Raw genomic sequence first — 16,157 nt, forward strand, 5'->3', positions numbered from 1 at the left:
CCCCGGCGCCCAGGCCGCCTCCCTCCCCGGCTAAAGCGGGCAGTAGGTGAGGGGAAGGCGGCCAGACGGGGAGCATGGTCGCGGCTCCGCAGCAGCCTCCGCCGCCGCGCCGCGCCTCCCTGCCCGGCCTCCAGCGCGGCTCCCGGCGCCCGCAGCCGCGCGGGGCTCTGCGTTAGCGGCGGGGGCTGCGATGCACAAGCCGCCGCCACCGCCTCCTCCTCTTCCTCCTCCTCCTCCCGCCGCCGCCGCGCATCCTCCCGCCGCCTGAGGACGCGGCCGCCTGCGCCCCCGCGGAGGGAGGTAAGCGGCGCGGTCGGCGCTGCCCCTGCGCCCGCGGAGCCCCCTTCGCCCGCCCGCGGAGCCGCCGCGCCGGGGCATCGCCGGGCTGGGGCTGCCCTGCGCCTGCGCTCGCTGCCCGCATTAAAAACTTCCTGCGTGCCTCCTGCTGCCCGGGGGGTGCCATGCTGGGGGCAGCGGGCCCTCGGAATGTTGCTGGGATGGGTTTGGGTTTTTTTTCCGTTTTTTTTTTCGTCTCGGCGTGGGGGTCCCCGCCCCCGCCGCGCACCCACAACTTCGGGCGCTCGCTCGGGGAGCGGCGGCGGCCGCGCGAACCCCCCTCCCCCAGCCCCGGGGGCAGCGATGTCCCCGCGGATCCCCCCGCCGTGCTGGGGGCTGCTGTCCCAGTGGATCCTCCATCCCACCCCCGGGCCCGCGCCCGGAGCCGCCCCGAAACTGGCTGGGAATGGATCGGCGCGCACCCCGCAGGCAGACTGCTTCCCTCCTTGCCTGCTTCCCAAACGCCTCGGCCAGCCCCGTCCTCTCCCTGTGCCTGGAATGCATTCCCGTTCCGTCTTTCTTATTTCTCCATATCCCCACGCGTGATGTATACGAGGAACTTCTCGGCGCAATATTGTTAAAATATATATGTACACATATATATGTGTACATATATATTTTAAAGCACTTCGTACGTTTCCCACGCTGGTGACATGCCCTCACCGGTGTGAGGTTTGTTTGGCTGCTGCTGTGCTTTTCCATTGATGCCTTTTTTTTTTTTTTTGAGGGTTGTTTTCCTTTAACTTATCTCTGAGCCCAAGTGCTGCCTTGGTGCCGTTCGGAGCGCAGAGGCGCATCCCTTGGGTACCGGTTTTCGGAAGGTCTCGCTTAGGCTGGGAAGGAAAAGCTACTTTGTTTTTTGACATTGAGTGGATGTGGCGAGCTGTCCTTGTCGTGCGTGTGAGGATGCAGATCTGTGGTCCCCGGGATTTTGGGTTTGGGTCCCTGTGCCTCCCTGGAGGGTGGTGAAGGGTCTGAAGGAAGGGAGTTCTGGGGATGGAAGGTGGTGTTTGTCATACACTTCATAAACAGTGTATGCTCATCGTCTCTGAGATTATTTTTTTTCTCCTCTGGTCTCATTTATTAAACTGAAAATATTCCTAGAACGCTGGAGACAGATTTATCTCCTCACCACCACCAAAAATAACGGAGCCCCGGCCTTGTAGTTGGTTGCTTATCTTTTGTTATTGTATAAGAAAACTGCAGAGAAAAAATAGTGTTCTGGTAACTAGATTAAGGGGGATTTAATCACTTTTCCATCAATGAAGGAAAAAGCCATGCATGTTTGCTGCAGGCTTATTACTTGTTTAAATGAAAGGTTATATAGAGCATATTTCTGATAAATGAAGAAACTTCCTGTTTCCTGATAGTCTTTAAAACAGCTGAGCAAGTGTGTATGTGTAGGCACGTGTGAGTCTCTTGCACCGATTTAAACACATTTATCAGGCTCTTCTTTTGAGGTACTTAAAACCCAAACTACTGTAGCTTTAAGGTGACTGCAGATAACAGTATTATTGTTTCTTATAATTAGCAATCTGCTGAAACTTTAAATCCTCCTTGAAAGATATGATCTGTGGGAGAAAGGGGATAATATTCCAGCAAGCTTTATTTTTTTTTTATTATTGTTTGCCTCCAAACCAAAGCAACAGTGTGTCTTTCTAATATTGTTGTATTCTGGCTTAAACTGCGAATGGCTTTCTTTTTTTTTCTCCATGTGGAGAAAAATAAAGTACAGCAATATTTTACTCTGACATTTATCTGCGTCAAACTTTAGTTATGCTCAGGAGGTTGTTTAATCTTCTTTGAATAATGTGGAGGGTTGGGATTTTTTTTTGTTCTTATAACCTGTTCTCATTGTGTGTATTTATGGAAGTTGTCTTCAATTTAAGATGAAATATGGGAGCTATGCAAATAATTTAGTGACCCATCCAGAATAAGACTTAGCCAGCATATGTAAACTACGTTTTTCATTGCCTTGTTTTGTACAGATATTTTTTCCATAACATTTCTATTGATATTTCCTAATAATTCCTACGGTATTTTAATTGAAAATTAAAGTTTGGTGTTTGAGTTACTACCTCTTTGAAAATATGAGGGTATCATTGTGATTTATTTAAAAGCAGAAAAACATCCCGTCATACCAAGCAGTTGGCTTGCAAGTAAAGACCTGTAACACCTAATTTGGATGAATTTTTGTTCATCTTCATTTCACTTACTGTAGAGGGTCTTAAATGAACTCTGAAATACAAACTGGGCTCTTGGTCTCAAACTGCCTGAGTTTCATGTATTTGTTGTCTTTGGTAGCTTATAAAATGTGTGCACAGTGTGTCAACCTTTCCCTTAACAACAAAACCTATGAGCAAATGTTCAGTGTGAATTATATTACCGAAATAAAATATTCTATAGTTGTCATGGTTACAAATAGAGGCAGGGTTACTGGTTTTCATCTGCATGCTGGGGAGGGGGGGGATCTAGTTTTGTCACTTTTTAATTACATTTCTAATGAGTGATGGTCATACTTCAGGTACCCAATATATTACATACATGGCACAGTGAATTAGATTTTGTCAAAGTCTTGCTGAAACAAAACAAAAAGTGTTGGTGTGCAGGAACAAACCCTTGTGCATTTTTTTTTTCTGAAGCAGAAATCTTGAGGGAAGAAAGTACCCACCTCTGTTTTGTCTTGGCTTCTAGATTAGCATGCTGCCGGGGTTGCTGCTCTTCTTCAAACAATAATAAAAAGTATATAGTGTGTATGTTGGCTGGAAATCTTCTCAATGAAGGAAGAGGAAGGCATGGATCTAGGAATTAAATGTGATTTTTTTTATTTTTTTTTTTGGAGAGGGTGGCTTTACTGAGCACTGTATCTGGTGCTGTCACTTTTAGTGCGTGTTTGTGAGGAGAATTCATTATGCCCACATTTGCTGTGATCGTCTCTCCAGTGATGCTGCTTCTCTCCCACGCGTCCCTCTCTCCCAGGTTGTGATCTCTGGTGTCACAGGGAGTTGCTCAGCTTCGGCACTGCCTGAGCAGCCACCAGAATCGGGACTGTAACTGTTTGCAGTTGTTGGCGCTTATCCCAATGCTGCTTCTCTGCTCCTCCTTGCTCATCTGCAATTCAGTCTTGTCCATGCCTACTTGTTTTCCTGACCTTTTAATTTAGTTCCAAAACCTGATGGACCCAGTTCTTCTGAAGCACAGCAAAAAGAAATGAAAAAGATTAAGGGGCGAAAAAAAAATTCTTATGTTTCCTTAGCTTCTCTGTGTAGAGCCTTTGTGTGCTGTGGTGGAAACTCATACACAGCATTAGGAGGAAAAAGTACCCCTGGATCTACAAATGGAGGGAGAAATTCCAGGCTGTCCCATCTTGTTTAACCCTTATACCTTACATCATAGCCCTTTTGTGCAATTTATTTTTTAATCTTAAAAATGGTTAGGAGTTTATTGCTGCACTTTGAAGTTTTGGTGTCTTTAATATTTTTGTTAACTTTTTTAGCATCCCTTCTTTAGGTTGAGCATAGCATTACTGAAGTTCTTGTAGTGATTGTCCACTAACTCCATCGATGCACTTGGATTTGCTGCCAAAGGTTACGAACCCGGGGAGCCCAGACACCTGAAGGCCTGATCCCAAAGCTGCTCTTTTTGCAAGCCTCAACTTCGTAGTGCAACACTGAGGTCCACATCTTTTTCAGATCACTAATTCTTTGTGCCGTGAGACACTTAGCTAGCTAAAATCTCAGCATGGGTTTGTGACTTATTTGGTTCTTCAGGTTTTTTTTTCCTCCACAGATCTTCCATTTTGCAGTATTTGTTCTTGCAGTATGCTGATTCAATAACCTCAAATATGACACAGTGTCATTAGATTCTGTGATTTCTGTATCTAATCACTTTCTTAATGTACTCACCTCTTCACAGAAGAAACTGTGTAAAACCTATATCCTAAAGTCCATAAACATATGAATTAGATACTCTTGCCTTGAATATACCTGCAGGTACCCGAATTATTGTATTAACCCTTTGTAACAATTTTTTTTTTGATTTCCTTTCTAGTTTTGTTTTGACTTACACAGTGTGGGGAAGGATTTCAGCATCCCTTCATGCAGTTAACTCTTCCATAAAGTTACTTGTAGGAAGGTAGAGCTCCTATGTGAAGGCTGAAGACTGTCTTCTCAAGAAGTAAACTGCCAACAGCAACTTGGAGTGTGAGGCTGTATGACACATAAACAGCTTTGACATGCTTCTGTCACTTCTATGTTTCCTTTGTTACCAGAAGTACAAAGAACTCCTCCTCAGTTATAAAGAGAAACATTAAAGGGAAATAGATGAGAAATCTCTTACGGGAACGCCTTTCTGTCAGGTTTTTACAAGTCAACGTGCTTCACAGGGTGTGAATATGCATCGTTTACCTGTTACGGTGAAACCAGACCTGGTACAAGCAGTGCCCCAAGAAACCTTCCTAGTGCTGTTGTTATGCAACCAGTTACCTCTGTGCTGTCTTGACCATCTGATAAATGACAGTAACTGAATTCCTAGTCACACTCTTCCATAAATAATTTTATATTGTGGATTAGAATATGTGGAACGTGGGACCATTTTGCTTAATTTTTATGTCCTGCTTTTTTGGGGTTTTTTATCTGTGATGCTTAGATTTAGGTTTTCAAATATTCTCCACCTGAATTTTGGCCATAGTTGGCATTAACATCAGAAAAACACTTAGTTTTTGATCGTCCTAAATTTCAGGTAATTTATAGTGCTGGCTTCCAGTAATAATACTGATTCTGTGAAACGATCTGCTGAAGCTGTAGACAAAGACTTATTTTAAAATAAATTCAATGTTACTTTTGTAGTGTTCTGTGATTTGTGTTTTTGCTTAATTCCCTGCTGTCCATTATGATATGCTATGTGATGTATGATGTTAAATGCCTGGGTTTCTGTTCAGGTTTGTTTTTTCTTGGGTTAGCCTCCAGTTTTAGGACTACATAAATACAGGTAGTATGCAATTGGAACTCCTTCAGTGCAGCAGTTTGCAAGAAAATCTGCCACTGATAAAATTCCTCTGCAACATTGCTGTTAACTAAAAACTTTTAGGTGTGTCATGGTGTTCGGACTGTCAGTGTAGTTGAGAGATACTGTGAAGAATCCCTCAAGCTGATACAGAGGTATCTGAGCCAATAACAGTGTCCTGTAGCAGCACACAAACTCAAGATGTGCCTAATTTGTTGAGCTGGACTCTATTGATACATCTCTTGGCATTTTTGAACCTTGGAAAGAGGCTCATTATCAGTCTTCAGTCTTTTTTTTTTTTTTTTTTTAAAAAGCCCTCCCTTCCCAAAATCCCACCCCACAACCATGATCCGCATGACAATGCAGACATTAGAAATCCTGGATTTAGAGTGTGTGATTTAGAGGCTTTTGCTTCAGACACTTCCTAAAGTCCATGCTGATGAGTAATTAATATTTAAATCGGATAATTCTGCTCTAAGATATGCTCTGTCAGACCTTGTTGTAGGATTTTGTTTTTGGTCTGCAAAAGCAATGCTGGTGGATTTGCAGATCGCAGCATGCCGTAGCTACTCAAAGAAAAGTTTCTTTTCTCAGTTTGAGGCTTAACCATGCTGTTTCCCTTAATTAGAGGGAGAAGAATTTAAATGCCGTTAGTTTTTCCAGCCACAGGTAAACCCCAGATCAAAAGGAGAGGTGAAGGAGTTCAGGAAGTTCATCGCAATAATCACACGACATGGAATAACTTTAAAGTGGATGCAGCTGTGTTTACCTGTGCTTTGAAATCTATATGTGTTGCAAAGTTTGGTTGATTTGTAGCTTGTTGAGCACCTGAATTCACTAGATGATTCCGAACATATTGTACACTTCAAAAACTTCATTTTTCACTTACTCTTGATTTTTATTGTCTCTTGCCTGCCAAGGGTGGAACAATGCCAAATTGGAACACTTCGTATTACAAAATGTTGTCGGGTATATAAATGTCTGGAAAATGCTTTTGAAACTATATGAAATGCTGCAGAATAAAGTTAAGCAATGCCTTTTTGAGCTTATTCCTTAACCCTTCATAAAGTTTGGAAAGGCAGCAGGGGACAGAAGCTGCTAATTCTGTGTGAGGTTTCCTGTGTTTTCAGTATGAGCAGCAAAGGACAAAAATATATGTGTACGTAAATTGTATAAACTAATTCAACTGTATCGACCTATAGATGATGAAATGGCTTCTTGATGGTGTCTCTCTTCTTAAGTATATCCTTAATATGGGATGGATCAGCAGAACTCTTTAGCATGAGTTTGTTGCTTGGATTATCAGGGCTAGGAACTCTTGATGGCAGTGGAAGTTGGTTCTTCTGGTTTGGGATTTTTTTTCCTTTTGCCCTGTTCTTGAATGGCTTGTTTTAATAAAACGAGTTGGAAGCTATAAGGGATGTCTCAGAAGGAGATGAACAACAGAAGGAAAAGGACAGAAGAAACTCTTCAGAAATTGTACAGGTGGCAGTAGTCATTGGAGTAGATAGAAATTTCTGGAAGATTAGAGTAAGTGGCTGCTTGATTTTATGGCATTGGTTATATTTTAAGGGTTTTCTTTAAAATGGGATGTTCATTTAAATAGCTGCTTCAAAGATGTAACTTGTTTCTTTCTCATTCTCCTTTCTCAGTTTGGAATAGGAGTAGATGCAGTAAAGCTTAGCCAGATGTTCTTTGTGGCTCTGAACTGCTCTGCTTTCCCCCCAAACAGTGGGTTTCCCCTCAGCTTCACAAACAGCTTGATAGATTGTCACTTTTTATCCCAGGACATAGATGACATCTGAAAAGCCTCTATACTACCACAGACACTTTGCAGTCCATCCTGTTTGGAGTAGAGAAGTACCAGATGTACTAGTGATGTCGTATGGTGAGAGATTATGAGAAATTATGTACTTCCTTCTTGTAGAAGGGCGCAAAAAGTGCGTGGGTAACAGTTCCAGGCCATCTCTGACAGACTTGCTAATAAAAGACAAGGCAAAATGTTAAATATACTGCACTGCCCTCTTTATTATGCTATTTTTGGCTGATCATATGAGGAAAGTATGTATTATTTAAACAAAAGTCACTGCTCTGAGTATGTCTTCCGTTCCTTCTTTCCCCCACATTGTTTCACATTTCTAAACATTGAGCATACCAATCAATATTCCATTAAGAGGAGAATTAACTTGGGAGAAGCTTGCATGTATTTGCATGTAGAAGCTTATTTCTTGGTTTGTGGATTTGTGTTGCCTTTCCCCAGTGTCATAATTTTTTTTTTCTTTTAGCAACACTCCAAATATTTGTGCAATTACTTCTGGTGGCAAGGTTTGCCATGCCCCATCTTGACTTTGTCAATATGAATTGCTGGTAGGGCCTTCTGCAATGCCCTGCTTGCAGGCAACATCAATCAAATGTTTGTAGTTACCTTTTTGCTTCTGTTGTACAGTAGCTGGACATCAAGGTACTAGGCTTCAGATCAAATGTTGCCCCCAGTTACACATATGTAGTTAATAGAAATCAATGTTACATAGGCATAAATGAAAGTTGGGTTTTATCTCTGGTGTGCTGACTCTTATCTCTTTTACACTTCTGCCCATTCTTAAATTCAGAATTCATGAGGCTTTGGTTGTCCGTGCCAGCATTTTATTCCTTATGATCTTTGTACAAGACTAAAAGTAAAAAGCACTTCCTTGCTTTCCGAGGTCTGAGCCTTAAGACTGCAAACAAATGTAATGAGATTTGATTAAAAGCTGCCTGTGGCACATAAGAGCGTGGGCTGTGGCTGCATGGGCCCTCCTGGGGAACCTCTCAGTTGATCTTGATGTGTGAATTGTCACAAGAGCTACTGAACTGTGGACCAAATCCTGATCTAGTTAACACCTGTGGAGCCGACATGTTCCAATATGTATCTGATGTTGCACACTGCTTCTCTACCCTGAGGAACAAATCACTTGTGAAATTCAACTGTGAAGGTCTTGAGGTCGAAGAAAAAGTCTGCAAATCTCAGTAGATGACAGCAAGTGGAAGAGAGGGGGAGGACAATATTTGCTGGTCTATGGTTTGTACAGTCCAGGTGCTTCAATAACTCTTTTCTTCTTTGCCCTCACAGTTCTGTATTTATAGAATGGGCCAAATTTGTCCTTGACCCAAATCTGTGCAGTTAAATGAAGTTATGTTTGGTATCCTGCAAATATTAGATAAATGTTCTACCTTTTCTTTTTAAGTTTATCAAATCCCCAAAAGTAAAGCCTATGTCCTAGTACATTTTTTTTTCCTTTGGAAGAAAAGTGTGTAATTTTATGATTAAACTTCTGGGCAGTTAGAGTTCTGCAACATCAGAACCTTATCTCTCTGTGAACTAAAAGGCAGTGGGAAGTTGTGACTGATATTTGAGTTGTTATTTATAGGAGGAGAAAGCAGAGCATAGAAATGGTATAGGAACTAAGGAAACAATAAGGCTTGCATGAAGTCCCTAAAATACAGGACTGACTTTAAAAGTGGTACTTGGATACAGAACTGCAGTCAAAAATGAAGAGGAGAATTGTGGTTCACTTGCTGCCATAATACTGTTTATTTTGGTTTATTCATTTTTCCTCTGTCTCAGAAATTCTGAAAGCCCATTTGTGTGTGTGTAGGGTATGTTCTTGCTAAAAAAGAAATTGAAGCAAGTTTTCCTTAAATTCACTGTTTCAATATCACACTTGAACAGTTCACAGAAGAATTCTTCAAGCCTTCTAAAAACTGTTCTTAGATAAATCTTATTGTTGCAACAGCTAAGTTACTGAAATATTGTATTTCAGAAATAATACAAGTAAAACAAAAAACCCAACCCCCTGTGCCATGCTGGCACCTTTATTCAAAGAACTTCATGCAGCTGCAGTGCTCTGATGTCACAGTTTATGTGATCTGGTTTAAGATCAAGACTGACATCCAGTTGAGTCAGATTGAGAAGCTTAAACATTAATTTATGATGGAAATTTGGGTGCAGCTTGAGCCCAGGCATCTACTGCTTGAGGTGATGGTTAATCAGGTCATTAGGTACCTCTCTGCTTCTCATCTGGAGAAGCCAGTGGGCTGATGAGACTTTTGCTGCATGTAATCTGAGCGGAAGGCCTGGTTAACTATTTCCTTCCTGTTTTCCGGCCATACTGTTTATCAGGCAGTTATTCAACTTTAGAAAAACATGAACAGGCTCAAATTTCCTCAAGGTACTTACTCAAATGATGTCACATCTGACAGCAGATTATGAGTCTTTCCTGTATAAATATTATCTTGTAAAATTAGAATCTATCAGTTCATGGTTTTAAGTAGAACAGTAATGTCTTGAATTTGACTATAACCATTTCTAAGTTTGCTTAAGAGGATAGTTTTACCCTAAAAACAGAGTAGAAGCATCTTATTTTTACATAAAAATTGTGAATTTAACAGCAGTCAGAACTGTATGACCTTGAGCTATCTTCTTGATTAGAAAATTGAAAGATGAAAAAAAAAAAACTCCCCAGGACTAAGCATCAGGATAAGGTTCAAGAAATGTCAGTACTAATTTTACCTAGATAAACTGTTACTTTTAATTTTAGGCATAAATTTAGGAGCATGGGCATTGTGCATGTTACTATTGCACGCACAAATAGACGATTTGATCTTGGCTTGCTCTCTCTAATAAGACAAATATGTTTCACTGTAGCTGCAGTCAACATAATGCCCAGAGATGCCTGCAAGAATGATGATCATGAAGCAGTGATAGAGCTTATACAGTAGAACACCAAGTGACAGCATTGCTCTGTGAAACCCTTGGCCTCTGTCTTCAGAAGAAATTGTAAATGTAACTCTGAATCTCTGGGTGGGCAAAGAGAAATCTTAAACTGTGAGCCAAGCCCTCAGCAGGCTTACCCATTGATATGTGACCTGGCTGCCACTAGAGAGGGAAGGAGCTCTACACAGAGCAGGGGTGCAGGACTCAGATAAGGGCACATGTCAAAAAAATTAATGTTTTCTGACAGCTTTGTTTTTCTTTCTGAGGGCAGAAAAGGAGGGCATGAATGTTAAATTGTATAATTGTTTATACCCAGGAACAACTTCACAAGAAAAGTTTTGTTGCCCAGAAACATCTATAAAAAGACAGAAATGTTTCACATTCCACATATAGATCAAAGTTGCAAATATTCTTGGCATAAAGCAGCAGTTAACTGCAAATTGTACTGTGGAAGCTGGAAGCAAATTTCTAACCATCCTGGTGAACAGAAAAAGTGCCATATCCTGCACGAAGTAGAAGCACAAGGATATTCTGAGGAACTCTGGAAAGCAGTGCAGTTCTTCTATTTTCCTTCATGTGACATGAGTGTTCTGCTTTGCCTTTTTATTTAGCTGCAACTCTGAAGCTTTGCTGTTGCACCAAAAAAAAAAAAAAAAAAAGAAGAAAAAGTCCCTAGAAACTATGTGGGGTCATCATGAGTTCTGTGTGTAACTGCAGCTTTTTTTGGCTGTGTTAGGGTCAGGCTTTTGCAGTCCCATCTGCCTGGTGGCTCTTCCCTTCCAGTTTGGCTGGAAGCAGTCTGGTTTAAATATATATATATTCTCAGAGTAGCTGTTTGTGTACTCTGTCCCCAAGTTGTTGCATTCTCTTCTGTCACTGCACCTTAGACCTTCAGCTCTGGTTTTTTTTAGATATATCCCATTTCAGATTAGGGAAAGCACCACCCACAAATATTGAGCATATGAAGGATAAAACACATCCTGTTAACTTCAGTTTATATTTGAGGGGGGTTTTTTCCATCTTTCCTTTTTCTGTTTAGCCAATAAACTCTTCTGGAACAAGGGCTGTTATTTTTTGCCTGTACAGTTAGAGCTGCCTTCCTAGTTGTGCCTGGTGCTTTAACAGGACAAAAATGATTCATAAGCTCTGAAAATGCTGCTCTTTTCCACCCTCCTTTCTCCATTTCAGTCGACAGAGATTCTGTTATGCTGAGGCAAAGCAGAACCTAATGCCACTTTCCTTTTCTGTTTCTCTTAATTACATATTTTTGAAGAGGAAAAAGTATCCTAGAAAGGTGAAATGAACATTAAAACATGTCATGTTTCCTAAAATTATTTTAATAGGATTTTTTTAAACTTTGAGATGATTCTAGAGATACTTAGCAGTAAAACATGGGCTTGCTAGTCAGGGGTGTATCTGTTTCTTCTGGAAAGCAAGTGTGTGCTTTGTCTCACTCCATTAAAAATAGTAATCCCAAGAATATATTGAAGGCTCTGAACTATTTCGGAGGTGGTTGTTGATGTAGAGGTCCACAGTCACGCCCACCAGAGGGCATTTTATCACCAGTTTCTTGGGAAAAAGTTTTTTTTCTTAAGTCATGAATAAAGTAGTAAATATTGGATGGGAAAGCACTATATGAAACATTGTGCAGATAGCTTTTTTGTTTATATATAAATACATATGCTTATTTCCTGGCTGTATTTATATGTAAATAAGTAATGATGTCAGCTTGAATGGTTGGGTTTCCCCAAGTATTCCTAAATACTTTCTAATTTTACTGAGGGATAATCTGGAGAAAAAGGAATTCCTTAAAGCTCTCCCACAGCTGGTATAGCCATCGGTTACCAGGAAACTGCCCTCTCTACCACACAAGCAGAGCAGATGCTCTGGATGATTGCAGTGTACCCTTGCTCCCCTTTTCCAGGGCACTTGGAAGCAGAGGCTGCTGTTCAGAAGCCCTTCTCATTTAGGAGGCTGGAATTTGTGAATATACTTAATAGTGAAGCCCCTGGATCTAAAGGAAGCACTTGGCAGCCAGGGAAGTGTACATCTGCCAGATGGACCTGACGTCTTGTGTTTGGCAGCAGTTAATGCTAAGGCATGATATGCAAAATCCAAGAATGACAGCTAGGAAATGAATTTTTATTTTAAAACCTACGTCTTTTGGTGTGGTTTTTTTTTTTTTTAGTTTTTCCTCATCCATCTTCCATTATGAAGTAAAGCTCTGCAGGAAGGAAAAAAAATATGCTTCTGAAAATACCTGTTCTTGCCAGTTTTCAGGGTTCTTCCTTGTGAACTTGACATCGGTGCTGAAGGTTGGGCTGTCCCAGGTCAGATGTGTGACCTTCATCAGCCTGATACAGCACATAAAATGTGATTAATTCCCTTCGATTAATTTCCTGTGGACAAATATATTCACTCCACCAGAGCCCCCATGACTTGTTTGCAGCCTCAGCAGAGGCCTGGGGTCACATGAGACCAAACTCCAAATGTAGGCAGGGACCTGAACATCTGTGCTGAGACATGTAGGTAGAGCAGGGGTAAAAGCCTTCCTCCCTATGCAGGATGCTGTCTGCGTGTGCATGGGAATGCTGTGACTGATTTGAGTAGAAATTTGGAATCCCAGCGTAAGTGCAGCTCTTGGACCTGTGGTTAGGGCCTCATGTTGTGTTCGTGGCCGTCTGGATGAAGATGGCAATTACTCAAGAGTGTGTCTGTTGCTTGCCAAAAGTAGCTGATGTCATTAGGATGGATAATGATGAAATACAGAACTTTTTTTTCTTCTTCAGATTGTTCAGGTCAAAAAGCTGCACCTTACTAGGGTGAAGCACACAGAGACCTCCACCTCAGATGAAGGGCACAGAGAGACTTTGTGATTTCGTTGAGAATCTGGCCCTTATCCACAGAGGTTGATAAGGGGTTGAGGTTGGGATGAAGGGAGGCAAAGATACAAGCCTACAGAGTAGTTCTTTGGAGCACAGTCTCTGGGCAGATGCTCACAATGAGGATGGATGCACTGCCTGTCTTGTGTGCTGTCAGTGGGAAGGCAGAAGATGCTCTGGCGTGCCCTTATTCCAAGGGATTTGTGGGAAGACAAGAGTGGGAGCAGTGCTGTGGTCTGAACACTCTTCCTTCTGTGTAAAATAAGGTGAAGAACCTCAAGAAATGGTGGTTGGGGAACTGTGTAGAAATGATTGCGCAGACCTTAAAATAATTGCAATGAAAAATGAGATGGAGAATTAATCAAGACTAGCTCCTGCCTGATCAGCAGCAGGAAGTCTCCTAGTAAACTGCCTCAGTGCTTTTTCAGCCTCTTTATTCAAATGATATATCCTTTAGCCAGGAAATATTTTCTTTTTTCCAGCAGTATTAGTGTCTGTGCAAATAAATGACCTATAAAAGAATTTTATTAATTCTCTAGGACTGAAACTTTGAATTACATCCTTAGCTAGATAAATTTGCTTTCCAGAACTGTCCAGATGATTAGATAAAGACCTATGTCTTTGCCACCTTGTCATCTCTGAATTTACTAGCTTAATACCTCCAAGGGTTGTAAAAGATATCTTGTGGTTAAGAGTTGAGGGAGTTGTGGGGTTTTATTAATATTTGAGGGCTTAAGTGTAAATTAGTGTTAAAAGGACTTTGGATACCATTCTGTATTTCCTTTTCTCTGGTTTTAACTTTGCCTGGCGATGAGCTGGACTACATTTAAATGTGGAGACCCAACTGTAAAGACTTGGAGGGAGTGTTGTCATAGAGGGTGAGTTAGTCTATTAAGAACTTTGATAGGATAAAAAAACCCAAACCTGTTAGGATAAAAAAAGTAGATGGCAGCACTAAGCTGTTCTGAGGGAGAGAGGATTTGAAGGTGAGAAGGATGAAAAGGCCTGTTAAATCTGCAATTATTGCAACAGTGCAAAGCTTCCGCAACACTATAGTAACTCACATTAGCAGAAGAACCTTGCAATCTGGTTTCCCTGCTGTTACGCTGGGAGTAGATACTACTGCTTCCTCTCATTTCATTAGCAGGGACCATATGAGGTCTCAGTGTAACTCTGAGCTAAAACAAGCTCATATCTAGGTTTCCTACAGAGTGACTTAAGGATTTGACCTGACTGCTGTTTGTGTCTTGGTGTTAACTTATTAGCATTATTGTCATTGTATCAGAAACTATTCCTTTGTTTTCAAAGTATATGCGAAAACATACTTAATTTCAATATATTTTCACTGTGGCATTAGGTCTGTGGCAAAGTCATCTGAGTTATTTGCTTTGCTAGTAGGACCACATAGCCAGCAGTGCTTTTTGACAGAAGTAGCCCATACCAGAATGAAATCTTATAAAAATGCTGATTATCCTGCATTTGAATTAGTATTTTAATGTGCTTCAGCAAAAGCCTTTCATATTAAAAACAGCTACTTGTCACCTTTTGCTTACTTTGCTGCTTCTCTCAATCTGCTGTTGAACACTGATTTAAGGCAACTGTGGAGGAGGGGGGAAGAAATGGTTCCATTGGAGCCATGTGACCGCCTTGCTTGGAAGACCATTTTTGACCAGAGAACAACTGTCTTTACACTTTGTGAACTCCGAAATAAAGCAAAAAGAAAAACAGTTCACTCTTTTGCTGTTTTGTTACTGTTCTTATGCTTTGAGGCAGCTCGTCCACCAATATTTAGAGGAGTTGGCAGCATGTGCCTGGGGAAGAAACTTGGATACTTTCAGGACATTCAGCTTTGAAGAGAATGGTGGAAAATCCATGTGGTTTTAATTTTGATGCAAGCACAAAAACAGCTGTTTCCAGTGTTTTGTCTGACCAGTGTTCTCCTTAGGAACCCTTCTGGTGGTGCAGAAGGTGAGCTTCCCCCAGAGCAGGGGGTATGTGGAGAAGAGGACTCTGTAGGCAAATGCAAACTAACAAGGAGCAGAAAGGGGGGAAAAAAGACATCTGCTGCTGGGAGTTGTAACAGGTTGACCCTGGCTGGGTGGCAGGCACCCACCAAAGCTGTTTTATCACTCCCCTCTGCAACAGGACAGGGGAGAGAAAATACAACTAGATTCAAGAGATAAGGACAGGGAGAGATCACTTGCCAAGTACCATCACGGGCAAAACAGTCTCAACTTGGGGATATTAATTCAATTGATTACTAACAAAATCAGAGCAGAATAATGAGAAGTAAAAACAGATCTTAAAAATACCTTCCCCCATACCTTTTCCTTCTTTCTAGCTCTACCTCCTCCCTCACAGCAACGAGGAAGGGGGGGGGGTTCATCACATGTCATTCCTGCTGCTCTGGGAGAGGAGTTGGAGTCCTTCCCCTGCTCCAGCGTGGGGTTCCTCCTATGGGAGGCAGTTCTCCACAAACTCCTCCAACATAAGCCCATCCCACGGGCTGCAGTTCTCCATGAAGTGCTGCAATGTGGTTCACCCTTCCACGGGGTGCAGTCCTTCAGGCACAACCTGCTCCAATGTGGGTCTCCTACAGGGTCAGAAATCCTACCAGGAAACCTGCTCCAATGTGGGCTCCCCTCTCCATGAGTCTGCAGGTCCCTGCCAGGAGCCTGCCCCAGCATGTGTTTCACATGGGGTCACAGCCTCCTTTGGTCATTTCCCTGCTCCAGCATAGGGCTCCTCCACAGGCTGCAGGTGGGTCTCCGCATCCCTGGGGTCCTCCAATATGTTATGACAGAGGCATTACTATCATTCCTGATTGACTTGGCCTTGCCCAGCAGCAGGTCCATCCTGGAGCCTGCTGGCATTGGCTCTGCTGGACTTGGAGGGACCTTTCAGCAGCTTCTCACAGAAGCCACCCTGGTAGCCCCCTCCCCCCCCCGAAAACCTGGCCATGCAAACCCAACACAGGAGTGAAGGTTGATTTGTGAGATTGTTCAAGAGTTCTGTGGAAGACTTTTAAAGCCTCACTGCATGAGCAGGGACCACAGCTGCAGTACCTCCTCCACAGGCAGTCTCTCCCCTTGCCCGTGGTTGTGGGCTCTAAGTCCCCTGTTGGAAGGTGTTTTGTAGTGCTGGAGGGTGCAATGTGGAGAATCGTAGAATAGCTCAAGTTT

The 16,157-nt window shown here is 42.2% G+C and overlaps 1 protein-coding gene across 2 annotated transcripts in view; it reads left to right on the forward strand.

Moving 5' to 3' along the window:
• The first annotated feature begins 254 nt into the window (after window positions 1-254).
• KLHL29 (kelch like family member 29) overlaps window positions 255-16,157 on the forward strand; it is a 394,362-nt gene continuing 378,459 nt past the window's right edge. For both annotated transcript variants that reach the window (XM_017813094.1, XM_017813096.1), the window contains exon 1: window positions 255-300. The gene's annotated coding sequence lies outside the window, so the exon portion shown is untranslated. The remainder of the gene's footprint in view (window positions 301-16,157) is intronic.

Source organism: Lepidothrix coronata, unplaced genomic scaffold (genome assembly GCF_001604755.1).
Source record: "Lepidothrix coronata isolate B3197 unplaced genomic scaffold, Lepidothrix_coronata-1.0 Scaffold39, whole genome shotgun sequence".
Lineage (NCBI taxonomy): Eukaryota > Metazoa > Chordata > Aves > Passeriformes > Pipridae > Lepidothrix > Lepidothrix coronata.